At 38.0% G+C, this 15,342-nt stretch overlaps 1 pseudogene; it reads right to left on the reverse strand.

Moving 5' to 3' along the window:
* Nucleotides 1-2,037: 2,037 nt before the first annotated feature.
* On the reverse strand, nt 2,038-2,645 carry LOC132492561 (V-type proton ATPase subunit E 1-like; annotated as a pseudogene).
* Between the last annotated feature and the right edge of the window lie 12,697 nt (nt 2,646-15,342).

Raw genomic sequence — 15,342 nt, forward strand, 5'->3', positions numbered from 1 at the left:
ATATTTTCCATACCCAGAAAATGAGAATCAAATTGTAATTTTTTTTTTTTTTTTTTTTTTTTTTTTTGTGGTACACGGGCCTCTCACTGTTGTGGCCTCTCCCATTGCGGAGCACAGGCTCCGGACGCACAGGCTCAGCAGCCATGGATCACGGGCCCAGCCACTCCGCGGCATGTGGGATCTTCCCAGTCCAGGGCACGAACCCGTGTCCCCTGCATTGGCACGCAGACTCTCAACCACTGCGCCACCAGGAAAGCCCAAATGTAATTTTTAAAACTCAGTAAAAAAAACCCTTTGACTTTCTCTTTTATAACTACCTGTTTTTGATCCTAGGCAAAATACAAGGCAAACTTCCAACACAGACAAGTTAATGTTATATCCTAACTATATTTACAATAACTCAGTCATATTCATTAATACAAAGGTAGTGAGAAGCCCTCACATTTAGTCTCAAACAACATGAGGTCATGAGCATATGAGGGAATCATGTACTACTGGTCATTAATCCTAATTTCAGAAATTACATTTGAAGATTTAATTCTCTCTTCCTATGTCTAGACAGGCAACCAGGAATAATCTTTTCAGCTTTAACTGCATTTACTCCTATGACTTCATAAAAGGGACAATTCTCGTCGCCATTTGCAAGAGAAAAAAAAAAGATCATATATAATCCTCATCATCACATTATAGTTGTCAGTAACCTCAATATCTGGGCCTCCATGGGAGACATCAAAGACGTATAAAACAAATAAAAATCATACCCTTAATAAAAATCTATCCTTAATAAAAATCATAGTATTCATCAAGAAATTATTGATTATCTGCTCTGATTACAAATGAGTGCAATGCAGTTTTCCCTCAAGCAGCTTAGCTTCTATTTAAAGATGGAAGGTGTATTACTCTGCTAGGGCTGCCATAACAAAATATCACAAATTGCATGGCTTAAACAATAGAAATTTATTTTCTCACAGTTCTGGAGGCTGGAAGTCCAAAATCAAGGGGTCATCAGGTTGGGGTTTTTCTTGAGGCCTCTCTCCTTGGCTTGCAGGTGGCCACCATCTCACTGTTTCTTTACAGTGTCTTTCTTCTGTGCACATGCATCCTTGGTGTCTCTCCATGTATCCAAATGTCCCCGTCTTACAGAGACCCCAGTCAGACTGGATTAAGGCCCACCCTAAAGACCTCATTTTAACTTAACTACCTCTTCAAAGGCCCTGTCTCCAAACATAGTCACGTTCTGAGATACTACTAGTTACGACTTCAACATGTGAACAACACATGGCATTGTATATAAGTGTAATAAAACATAATATACTACAGTTACTCAAGAGAAGATGCTGGCTAGTACACTGGTAAGGCTCTGCACCAGGTAACAGAGCAACTGGCAAGGAAAGGAAGTAACATTTACTGATTACCCATTATGTGACAGTATCTGTGTTACATACTTTTTTTTCCACGTATGCATTTCGTTTTAATAAATAGAGCATATTCATGGCTTAGATCTTAAATCATATTACAGACAAACACTTCTAGGCCCAAACAGCTAACAGCGAAGCTGCTACTACTGGAAGGAATGTGGCCCCACATGCACTTGAAGTCCAAAGAGCAGTGACCTGACCCTAGAGCCCACCACACACTGCCCCTCTGCAGGCTGGACGCTGGACCAGTGGAGAGCAGGAGACTCGGGGACATTCATGCACCCACCATTTGACCCCTCACCTTCGTGCTGCAGAACCAGCGGGAAGTTGTGTTACTGTCAGATAAGCTAGAGGAAGGTTTCCTGATCATATTAAGTTACGCTCTCCCATTGCTACCAATCAGCCAGGGGCGTTACCTAATAAAGGGTATCCACTGATAAATACAGAATATGAGAACAGCAAGGAGGAAGCTATACAGGTCATCTTGTTTCTTCAAATGTCAGAAGTGTCCACGTCACAGCAGTGGATGGACACCACCTCCCGCAGGCATAGTCCAAAAACCTCCTGTTGGCGTTTGCACCAAACAAAGCTCCCCACGCTTCTGGCATCATCTACTGGGCTATGAGGTCCAGCCAGTTTTTGAGAGTACTGGAAACCTTGATTTTGCAATCCCCATTATAGATCTCAACCTCGCCAGCTATTTCCTCAGGCAGGTAGGCCTCCTGATCAATCTGGACATCAGCATCTCTTTCTGTGGCAATTTTGTAAAGAGGGATTTGCACTGCAGGCTTCACCAGAGGGAAATCTTATTTCCTGCAACGAACCATCATTCTGGGCTCCAATAACTGCTACAAACCCCGGAGGATCATTCCATCCAGCAGTACTTGGTACCTGGTTGTATCTTTTACCCTTTTGCTGAGTCTATGTTTTGCTTCATTTAGTAGGTCTGTGATAAGATCATCCATCTCTCGCTCTGAGGACTTCAAGCCTTGCTTGATTTATCAAATTGGACACCTGAATTTTCATCTGTTGCTCAATCTGCTTTTCTTTCTTCTCATAGTATTCCATAGTCTTCACTCTTTGGGTTTGCACAAGACAACCCTTCTCAATGTTGAACTCTTCCTCTGCCTTCACGTCTATTTCTTCTGCTTCCTCATTGGCTTCTTGTTCAATAAAAGCCACTGTGTGCTTAATCTGCTTCTGCACATCGGCATTGTTGAGAGCCATGGAGCTAGTGACACAAAGAGGCGGGCGACTGGCCGGAGCTCAGGCCTGATACGGGCAGCTGGCAACCGGGAGAGGAAAGCTGGCACGGCTTCAGGCCTCCTCTGTTTTGTTGTACTACGTACTTAACATGTGCTATCATGAGTAAAGCCTGTGGAAATCACAATCCAACCAGTTATCCCCATTTTATAAATGAGGAAACTGAGGCTCCAAGAGAGCTAAAGACTTCCCTAGGTAACGCAGCTGGAAGATGGTGGACCCATTTTAAGAATTTATGTGTGTCATCAATGCTTATCTGCCTTCCACAAGAATATACTTCCTCCCTGGTATTAGTCCTGGTTCTGCTACTCACTAGTTTTTCTTGGACACCTCACTTACCTGAACTGGAATTCAACTTCCTAATCAATAAACTAAGAAGTGTCTTCATCCACTGTTTTCATAATTTCTTATTATATTGTAAAGTATTATAACCCATTATATGCACTTTGGAAATCAGGAAAAAAATGGAAAAAACTAAATGCAATATGCCACTCTAATAAAACCACCATAAATCTTTTGGTAAGATTCCCTTCTGGTCCCATCCTCCTAAACATAGGTAGGTAGAGTTCCCTTCTTGCATCATTTCATTTTTGAAGAAAAGCAAGTGGTCATCTCATTATGAGACTCAGATCAGATTAGCAAAATAGAAGAAGAAGAGAGACAAAGAGAACAATGACATTCTACGAGCCCCTTCCTCTTAGTTATTTAGAAGGTTTCTTTGTCTGTGGATGCCTATCCATGAGACAGGACTGACCTGTGTCACTTACACACAAACACACACACACACACACACACACACACCAGCTTCATGAAAAAACAAACTGAATGGATTCTAAGGGCCAAGAGGAAAGAGCCTAACCATGAGGGAATAGCCAAAGGGTAAAGACAAAGGGACATTAAGGGAGGGGGAGAAGAGAGCAGCCAGGACAGAATAGACTCCTTGATCTCCATCCAAATGAACTCATAATAAACCTAAAAATGACTTGAGGCAAAAAGCAAAGAACTGTATTGCACCATTCTCTGGCCAATGTGTGTGCATTTGATCATTTAAGACTTTCTAGCAATGGACTGTATACCCTTCCAAAAATTAAGGGCATGACAGAATGGTTATATAATATATCTTAGAGACTAGGAATAGATATATACATATACAGCAAACATACAAGTATATATACAAGTTTGTGACTTGCCTCTGCTTTTGTCATTTAGCAACTCATAGGCATATTTAATATAATTATATAGTCTTCATAACCTTGATTTTAATGCCTGCATAATGTCCAATTGAATAAGTATACCAACCAGTTTACTTAGTCATTATTCTATTTTTAGACCTTTGAATATTTCCACCTTGTAGCTGTGTGCTCAGTGAGGCAGTCTATAATTTTTTTTTTTTTTTTTTTTTTTTTTTTTTTTGCTGTACGCGGGCCTCTCACTGCTGTGGCCTCTCCCGTTGCGGAGCACAGGCTCCGGACACACAGGCTCCGCGGCCATGGCTCGCGGGCCCAGCCGCTCAGCGGCATGTGGGATCCTCCAGGATCGGGGCACGAACCCGCGTCCCCTGCATCGGCAGGCGGACTCTCAACCACTGCGCCACCAGGGAGGCCCTATAATTTTTAAGAGAGAAAAATATCCTATGAAAGTTGTTAGGAGTTTCTTGGTGAACATATTGGTTATCTTAGAGAGAACCTCGGTTTGGGGAGGGTAAAATGAGTGACACTTCAGTTTACAACATAAAGCAGCAAGCAACCCACCCAAGAATATTGAAGATTTTTTAAAATGTATGAGTTTCTAGGATTTAAAATACAAGTAATTGCTGGAATTAGGCAGCACTTCTCTCCCACAAAGCCAGGTGCTCTAAAACTTTATGTAGGAGCAACAACCCCTTTAAAAGAAGAATCTCACTTTGTCCCACCTTACTGTTCCCCCTCCCCATGTCCTCAAGTCCATTCTCTAGTAGGTCTGCGTCTTTATTCCCATCCTGCCCCTAGGTTCTTCATGACTATTTTTCTTTTCTTTTTTTTTTATTTTTTAGATTCCATATATATGTGTTAGCATACAGTATTTGTTTTTCTCTTTCTGACTGGCTTTACTCTGTATGACAGACTCTAGGTCCATCCACCTCACTACAAATAACTCAATTTCGTTTCTTTTTATGGGAAAGTGAGAGAGTGGCATATACATATATATACACTACCAAATCTAAAACCGATAGCTAGTAGGAAGCAGCCGCATAGCACAGGGAGATCAGCTCAGTGCTTTGCGACCACCTAGAGGGGTGGGATAGGAAGGGTGGGAGGGAGATGCAAGAGGGAGGAGATATGGGGATATATGTATACGTACAGCTGATTCATCTTGTTATAAAGCAGAAACTAACACAACATTGTAAAGCAATTATACTCCAATAAAGATGTTAAAAAAAAAAAAAAAGAAGAATCTATTCCCTAGGAAGTTTGATGTTAATGGAATCTGCCTTCACGGGAAAGTATAGGTGTCCCAAGAGAAAATCTCCTAGAAAAATAATGTGATACTCTGTACTAGTGAACAAGGCCAACCTCAGGCTCTAGAATGTTGTAGGGAAGGGCTGGTTCTGCAGTGTTTGGCTTATACTGGCACAGCCACTATAATGTGCCTTGAGAATAACAGCTGGGTATGTTCACTGAATGAGCCGGTCACTAAGAATTGTAACGTCTGGGAACCAATATCTACTTTGATGTGAAGCAAACACATTATAGGAAGAAATGTCTTCTCTCCCTGCACACGAAGAAACAATTGCCCAATCGGCAACAGCTGGGATCCTTGTTTGTCATGATGATTCCAGCAGTGTTCAAGGTCATGATTTTGGACTTCGTATTTTCAGAAGTAACTCCATATCACAGTGACAGCAGTATCAGCCACAGAGAACAGGTCCTTTGATGAGGTAAATAGATTTTTCTACGGGCCTTTTTCAGTGAAGTTATAATAACAAATATTTTGGACTAAATAAATATTCCTGGAGACCTTGAACTTAACTTGAGAGAGGAAGTCTGGGAAGAGGAAGCAGCACAGCAGCTAAGGTTCATTGGATACGAATGTTTACAGGAAATTTGACCTTATTTTGTACTCTTAACCTGGTAAAGCAGGACGCAGCAGCTTCACTCTTAAAACTGGCAATGCAACGAGCATCTTCCAAAAGAGTCTAACTAATATTTTTTAATTTGCCTTCATAACAAATTCCCAGAAGTTGATAAAACTAAATTACTGTCATTTCTAGGTGTATAAAAAATGTAAAGCCAAATAAGTTGTAAAGCTGGTACATGCCAAGGTTCAAAGAAAGAGAACCACTGAGTTAAAGAATAAGAAGAAACATGCTTTCATAGAAAATGGGAAACTTGAATATAGATAATAATGGAAGATTTAGAGTACAGTGAATGGAAATGGTGAAAATGTCACATCTCACTAGAACATTCATTCATTCACACAAGTAATTAGCACTATTACATGCCAGCAATTGTTCGAGGTACTGGGGGGACAAGGAAACATGCTGATTTCAATTAATTAAAAAGTTGGCAAACAAAGAGAACTTCAATTAGTGTGTTCACTGGTCTTTCCTCTTGCAGGAAAATATATATACATATATATACATATATATTATATATATATATATATAATCTTATTTAGAGAAGCAAGAAGAACTACAATCCTGCAGCCTGTGGAACAAAAAACACATTCACAGAAAGATAGACAAGATGAAAAGGTAGCGGGCTATGTACCAGATGAAGGAACAAGATGAAACCCCAGAAAAACAACTAAATGAAGTGGAGATAGGCAACCTTCCAGAAAAAGAATTCAGAATAATGATAGTGAAGATGATCTAGGACCTCAGAAAAACAATGGAGGCAAAGATCAAGGAGATGCAAGAAATGTTTAACAAAGACCTAGAAGAATTAAAGAACAAACAGAGATGAACAATACAGTAACCGAAATGAAAACTACACTAGAAGGAATCAATAGCAGAATACCTGAGGCAGAAGAACAGATAAGTGACCTGGAAGACAGAATGGTGGAATTCACTGCTGCAGAAAAGAATAAAGAAAAAAGAATGAACAGAAATGAAGACAGCCTAAGAGACCTCTGGGACAACATTAAACACAACAACAATCATATTATAGGGATCCCAGAAAGAGAAGAGAGAGAGAAAAGACCAGAGAAACTTCTGAAGAGATTATAGTAGAAAACTTCCCTAACATGGGAAAGGAAATAGCCACCCAAGTCCAGGAAGCACAGAGAGTCCCATACATGATAAACCCAAGGAGAAACACACCGAGACACACAGTAATCAAACTGGCAAAAATTAAAGACAAAGAAAAATTATTGAAAGCAGCAAGGGAAAAATGACAACATACAAGGGAACTCCCATGAGGTTAACAGGTGATTTCTCAGCAGAAACTCTACAAGCCAGAAGGGAGTGGAATGATATACTTAAAGTGATGAAAGGGAAGAACCTACAACCAAGATTACTCTATCCAGCAAGGATCTCATTCACATTCAATGGAGAAATCAAAACCTTTATAGACAAGCAAAAGCTAAGAGATTTCAGCACCACCAAACCAGCTCTACAACAAATGCTAAAGGAACTTCTCTAAGTGGCAAACACAAGAGAAGAAAAGGACCTACAAAAACAAACACAAAACAATTAAGAAAATGGTCATAGGAACATACATGTAGATAATTACCTTAAATGTGAATGGATTAAGTGCTCCAACCAAAAGACACAGGCTTGCTGAATGGATACAAAAACAAGATCCATATATATGCTGGCTACAAGAGACACACTTCAGACATAGGGACACATACAGACTGAAAGTGAAGGGATGGAAAAAGGTATTCCATGCAAATGGAAATCAAAAGAAAGCTGGAGTAGCAATACTCATATCAGATAAAAGAGACTTTAAAATAAAGAATATTACAAGAGACAAGGAAGAACACTACATAATGATCAAGGTATCAATCCAAGAAGAAGATATAACAATTATAAATATATATGAACCAAACACAGGAGCACCTCAATACATAAGGCAACTGCTAAAAGCTATAAAAGAGGAAATCAACAGTAACACAATAATAGTGGGGGAATTTAACACCTCACTAATACCAATGAACAGATCATTCAAAATGAAAATAATGAAACAGAAGCTTTAAATGACACAATAGAACAGATACATTTAATTGATATTTATAAGATATTCCATCCAAAAACAGCAGATTACACTTTCTTCTCAAGTGCACACAGAACATTCTCCAGGATAGACCACATCTTGGGTCACAAATCAAGCCTCAGTAAATTTAAGAAAAGTGATATCATATCAAGCATCTTTTTTGACCAAAACGCTATGAGATTAGAAATGAATTACAGGGGAAAAAACGTAAAAAACACAAACACATGGAGGCTACATTACTAAATAACCAAGAGATCACTGAAGACATCAAAGAGGAAATAAAAAAATACCTAGACACAAATGACAATGAAAACACGACAATCCAAAACCTATGGGATGAAGCAAAAGCAGTTCTAAGAGGGGAGTTTATAGGTATACAACCATACCTCAAGAAATAAGAAAAATCTCAAATAAACAATCTAACCTTACACCTACAGGAACTAGAGAAAGAAGAACAAGCAAAATCCAAAGTTAGCAGAAGGAAAGAAATCATAAAGATAAGAGCAGAAATAAATGAAATAGAAACAAAGAAGACAATAGCAAATATCAATAAAACTAAAAGCTGGTTCTTTGAGAAGATAAAATTGATAAACCATTAGCCGGACTCATCAAGAAAAAGAGGGAGAGGACTCATATCAATAAAATTAGAAATGAAAAAGGAGATGTTACAACAGACAATGGAGAAATACAAAGCATCCTAAGAGACAACTAAAAGCAACTCTATGCCAATAAAATGGACAGCCTGGAAGAAATGGACAAATTCTTAGAAAGGTATAACCTTCCAAGACTGAACCTGGAAGAAATAGAAAATATGAACAGACCAATCACAAGTAATGAAATTGAAACTGTGATTAAAAATGTTCCAACAAACAAAACTACAGGACCAGATGGCTTCACAGGTGAATTCTATCAAACATTTAGAGAAGAGCTAACACCCATCCTTCTCAAACTCTTCCAAAAAATTGCAGATGGAGGAACACTCCCAAACTCATTCTATGAGGCCACCATCACCCTGATACCAAAACCAGACAAAGATACTACAAAAAAAGAAAATTACAGACCAATATCACTGATGAATACAGAAGCAAAAATCCTCAACAAAATACTAGCAAACGAATCCAACAACACATTAAAAGGATCATACACCATGATCAAGTGGGATTTATCCCAGGGATGCAAGGATTAGCAAATATATGCAAATCAGTCAATGCTATACACCATATTAACAAACTGAAGAATAAAAACCATATGATCATCTCAATAGATGCAGAAAAAGCTTTTGACAAAATTCAACACCCATTTATGATAAAAAACTCTCCAGAAAGTGGGCATAGAGGGAACCGACCTCAACATAATAAAGGCCATAAACGACAAACCCACAAAAGCATTTCCTCTAAGATCAGGAAGAAGACAAGGATGTCCATTCTCACCACTATTATTCAACATAGTTTGGGAAGTCCTAGCCATGGCAATCAAAGAAGAAAAAGAAATAAAAGGAATACAAATTGGAAAAGAGGAAATAAAACTGTCACTGTTTGCAGATGACATGATACTATACATAGAGAATCCTAAAGATGCTACCAGAAAACTACTAATCAATGAATTTGGTAAAGTTGCAAGATACAAAATTGACACACAGAAATCTCTTGCATTCTTATACACTAATGATGAAAAATCGGAAAGAGAAATTAAGGAAACACTCCCATTTACCATTGCAACAAAAAGAATAAAATACCTAGGAATAAACCTACCTAGGGAGACCAAAGACCTGTATGCAGAAAACTATAAGACACTAATGAAAGAAATTAAAGATGATACCAACAGATGGAGAGATATACCATGTTCTTGGACTGGAAGAATCAATACTGTGAAAATGACTCTACTACCCAAAGCAATCTACAGATTCAATGCAATCCCTATCAAATTACCAATGGCATTTTTTACAGAACTAGAAGAAAAAATATTAAAATTTGTATGGAGACACAAAAGACCCTTAACAGCCAAAGAAGTCTTGAGGGAAAAAAACGGAGCTGGAGGAATCAGACTCCCTGACTTCAGACTATACTACAAAGCTACAGTAATCAAGACAATATGGTACTGGCACGAAAATAGAAACATAGATCAATGGAACAAGATAGAAAGCCCAGAGATAAACCCACTCACCTAAGACAGTCTCTTCAATAAGTGGTGCTGGGAAAACTGGACAGCTACATGTAAAAGTATGAAATTAGAACACTCCCTAACACCATACACAAAAATAAACTCAAAATGGATTCGAGACCTAAATGTAAGACCAGACACTATAAAACTCTTAGAAGAAAACATAGGAAGAACACTCTTTGACATAAATCACAGCAAGATCTTTTTTGATCCACCTCCTAGAGTAATGGAAATAAAAACAAAAATAAACAAATGGGACCTAATGAAACTTAAAAGCTTTTGCACAGCAAAGGAAACCATGAACAAGACGAGAAGACAACCCTCAGAATGGGAGAAAATATTTGCAAAGGAATCAATGGACAAAGGATTAACCTCCAAAATATATAAACAGCTCATGCAGCTCAATGTTAAAGAAACAAACAACCCAATCCAAAAATGGGCAGAAGACCTAAATAGACATTTCTCCAAAGAAGACAAACAGACGGCAAGAAGCACATGAAAAGCTGCTCAACATCACTAATTATTAGAGAAATGCAAATCAAAACTACAATGAGGTATCAACTCACACCAGTTAGAATGGGCATCATCAGAAAATCTACAAACAACAAATGCTGGAGAGGGTGTGGAGAAAAGGAAACACTCTTGCACTGTTGATGGGAATGTAATTTGATACAGCCACTATGGGGAACAGTATGGAGGGTCCTTAAAAAACTAAAAATAGAATTACCATATGATCCAGCAATCCCACTACTGGGCATATACCCAGAGAAAACCATAATTCAAAAGACACATCCACCCCAATGTTCATTGCAGCACTATTTACAATAGCCAGGTCATGGAAGCATCCTAAATGCCCATCGACAGACAAATGGATAAAGAAGATGTGGTACACATATACAATGGAATATTACTCAGCCATAAAAAGGAACGAAATTGGGTCATTTGTTGAGACACGGATGGATCTAGAGACTGTCGTACAGAGTGAAGTAAGTCAGAAGGAGAAAAACAAATATCGTATATTAATGCATGTATGTGGAACCTAGAAAAATGGTACAGATGAACTGGTTTGCAGGGCAGAAGTTGAGACACAGATGTAGAGAACAAACGTGTGGACACCAAGGGGGGAAAGCCATGTGGGGTGGGGATGGTGGTGTGCTGAATTGGGCGATTGGGATTGACATGTATACACTGATGTGTATAAAACTAATGACTAATAAGAATCTGGTGCATAAAAAAATAAATAAAATAAAATTCAAAAACAAATCTTATTTATATATGGAATTTAGAGGGGCTTAAATCAAACCAGACTTCATTCATTCGCTCATCTAATCATTCAACATTTACTCTGGACCCTCATGGGCCAAGCACTGTGCCAAGTGCTGGAGACCAAGAGAGAAATTACAAAGTCCCTTTCTGCACCATCTAGAGATACATATATTATTTGTGTAAATGTATAAATAAATATTTAGTTGCTATATTTCATAGTGGGCTCATAAACTCACAAATTTCTACAGACTGTGACACTTTAAAATTTCTCTTTTGATCCAAAAAATTAATAGTTCTTTTATAGTTTAAACTTCTACATAAAAGTTGTTGATTAACATTTCTTTCCCTTGGGATCCAGCCTTCTATGATTGTCATTTGAATACACTGTTAGCCAAAAAATTGATCAACATGAATAAACTGCCTGAAGGCAGCTTTGAGACGCACTTGTTATCAACCTATATTAGTTGACCCTGAAAGGTAAGACCAACATACTGACCTTTCTCATTTTAGTATCCAGATGATTAAATATGTTTTGTATTGTTTAATGTGGTTATCTAAAGCATTAAGAAAACCCCAAATCAAAAGAATAGCTAAACAGATTAGGTAGCTTCAAATTATCAGTTGACTTCTTCCTCCACAAATTACAAAAGCAAACACCTTTCCATCTGTATTTTGAAAAAAAGCATTTCTTTACCCCCACATTTAGGCACAAATCCTAGACAGGATTTAGTATGCTGTACCCTGTCACTGCCAGGCTATGTTGGCCCAAAGGAAAAGATGACAGTGGTTCAGAGAAGATGAAACCATCACATCAAGCCAAAGGACCACTTTATAACACTACAGCTTATTAAGTTGATCAGACTGTACCACCCAGTATTTCTCAGGCAGCCTAACTTATTCAAACCCAACTCATCTATCACAGGAAAACGGGGTAAAATCTCCACTTATTTTTCTCCTTTCTGACAGCCATAAAGCTAATAATAGTCTCTTTTTTGTGTGTGTATGGTATGCAGGCCTCTCACTGTTGTGGCCTATCCCGTTGCGGAGCATAGGCTCCGGACGCCCAGGCTCAGCAGTCATGGCTCACGGGCCCAGCCGCTCCGTGGCATGTGGGATCCTCCCGGACCGGGGCACGAACCCGTGTCCCCTGCATCGGCAGGCGGACTCTCAACCACTGCGCCACCAGGGAAGCCCCAATAATAGTCTCTTTATAAACTTTATTTTGTCTCTGAATCTTGTATTTTAAAAAATCAAAAGGCTTACCTAGAATTTTCTCCTTCAAGTAAGACTTATCCAGCTTGTGTACTTCAATAAATGCCTAAGGTCAAGCACCAAGTTTTCTTTATTTCAATTACCCTCAATGTGCCTGGTGCACAGCAAGTGCTCAATGACTGTTGAATTGATTTATATAGCTTAAAAATATCTGTACTGGTGATTGAATTTGCCTGTTATATGCAGATTTTTATCACATCTAGGGAGATACCTGACCTAAAGTAATTGATTCCTGAAGGTCACATGAACTGATTTACATCGTAATACAAGTTGTTTCATGTTTAAGATATGTTTTTTGAGTGCCTTTTAAGTAATCTATGAGTCTCAGCAATGAAAAAGTTCTAGAATTGTTTGTGACCCATCTTTTACTCTAAATTAATGAACCACCCATCTAAGACAATGCATCTATCCATTTCATTTACCTCCCTCCTGAAAGAGTTGACCAATGCTATAATCCTTACTATTCATGTTAGTTGAGGAACAAAAGGTCATTTACCCAAAAATTTGCTGAGATTAAACATAACTTAGGTACAAAGTCAAAACAATAGCAGACCCCTGATGCACAAGTTATTGCTTTTCAATAATAAGCCCAAATCCTCCCCCACATCACTCTCAGGGAGTACTATAAACATTAGGGATTCATCACAAGCATAATGTTTAGGGGATTGCCACCAGGTTCTAGAGAATGGTACATTCATTATCCTCTAAAAATGTTTTCACAGCTATGATCAGAATGAATTAAGTAAACCCACTGGAAGAATTACAATTATTCACTTCTTCTGTACCAGTGTTGAGAATGCATCTCACTTTTCCAAGAAATTTTATTGCATGTTAATTTACCTGTGTTGCATTAAGTGACAAGCATTCTGGAAGGCCAGCAGAAAAGTAGAATGGCCTGGCCTATCTCTTGGAGGCTCTTATCACTCTGCTTGGAAAAATTACTAATTCAGTTCTTCAAATATATTATTTAGCATAAAATTAGAGCTATAAGTAGTAGAGAAAAACACTTGTTTATAAGCATATTATAGGTAGTTCCATGACCTGCTCTTTATTTCATAATAAAATCTTTGATTCTAAAGTAGTGATGTTCTCAAGGCTACAACTAGAAGAAAGTGACTTATTAACATATGATTTTAGACACTGAAAGAGAAAGAACAACATATAGTTGTAACAGGAAAGACATTCTGCTGTCTAGTCATCTTACATCTTACACATTGTTTTCATAGTTTTCAAAAAGTTTTCCGTATTTTAAGAGTGAATAATTTCAACTTTGACACAGAGTGTGATTAATACTTTGTCGCCACTAGAATTTATTTTAGGGTATCTTCCAATCTTTCCCACCCCAGTACACACAGATATGCAAAAAATATATTTACCTACGCTTCTACTACTTCAGAATATTAGCTCAGGAAGTCACATCCCCAAATTGGTAAAGCCCAGGTGACTGTCTCCTTTTAGAATACATCTAATTTCAATGTGAGTATAAATTAATTATCTTCCTCCTCCAACTGACACAGGCCAATTTGTACTGAGAGGTAAGGGTGCAAGGCAGAAAGTGTGATCAATAGCCTGTTATACAGGGCCACAGGAAATCTGATCCCCAGAGGGCTCAGAAAGCCAAAGAGGGCAAGAAGTTAATGGGGGCAAGATAGCAAATCTACACTATAATTTAATTTACAACCTGAAAAACTGTGACTATTTTGTCAAGAAGTCTTTTATCCCATTTTCTCCAATAGCAGAAATCTGTGATTACCAGTCTTTCATCCAATATGAATTGGGCACACATATAGAACAGAGAAATAAAACCTAAGGGGGATTTTATTTTAATTTGACAAATATTTTTTTGAATTTAATAAAATAACTTATTGTTCCAGAAATGTACTGGTTGCATGATAAGAATCAAAGTATCATTTATTCAAAAATGATCATATCAGAGCCACATCTAGAAATTAGATCAACCTAGACTCAACCAAGATTCATTCAAATATTTAGCACATGGCCATATTTACTGGTCACTATTCTTACTGCCAGGGATGCAGAGATTTAAGATAAAAGAGATTGTCTAAGCTCTCAGTAAACGTACAGTTTAGAGAGGAAGACAAGTCAAAAAGATTATAAATAATATACTGTGTACCTCTCTAAATTTGTAATACTTATAATTGTATCACCTATTTCATCATAAGAATTACATGAGATAATCCATATAAATTATTTAGCAAAACTTCTGGCACATAGTAATTTAAATAAATATTACCATCAGATGATGATATAAACTGTGGTGATGATGATGATAATGATATGGTGATGCCACCATCCCAAGAATATATGGGAACATTGAGGACACAGAATGGAGATTAGGAAAGGATTTTTAAAAGAAAAGCTTTCCTGTTAGAGGTATAAATCCGAGCTAAATTTTTAAAGATGGATAATAAATATAAGCCAATAACAAAGAGTTAGGGAAGAGATAGAAATGTCCTAGACAGATAAGATAGAAGCATCAATGCTTTTACCCCCTACCCTGAGCAGTTTAGGATCCCTTCTGAGTCTTGGAGCAGCCCTGAACCAGACATCTAGCATCTGAATCCTCTCAGATGTGATATTCAGGGAAATCCCCAGACACCTTGAGAGACCCATGTATCTGGAAACAGTATCCAATTTACGTGTGTCGTTAGATTTTCGTCCTCTTCATTCTGGTGAGAACCTCTTGCATGATCAATTTAATAATGTCAAATTGACCAATACTATGCTTTGTTTGGTCTTTCCTATTC

Source organism: Mesoplodon densirostris, chromosome 6 (genome assembly GCF_025265405.1).
Source record: "Mesoplodon densirostris isolate mMesDen1 chromosome 6, mMesDen1 primary haplotype, whole genome shotgun sequence".
Classification (NCBI taxonomy): Eukaryota; Metazoa; Chordata; class Mammalia; order Artiodactyla; family Ziphiidae; genus Mesoplodon; species Mesoplodon densirostris.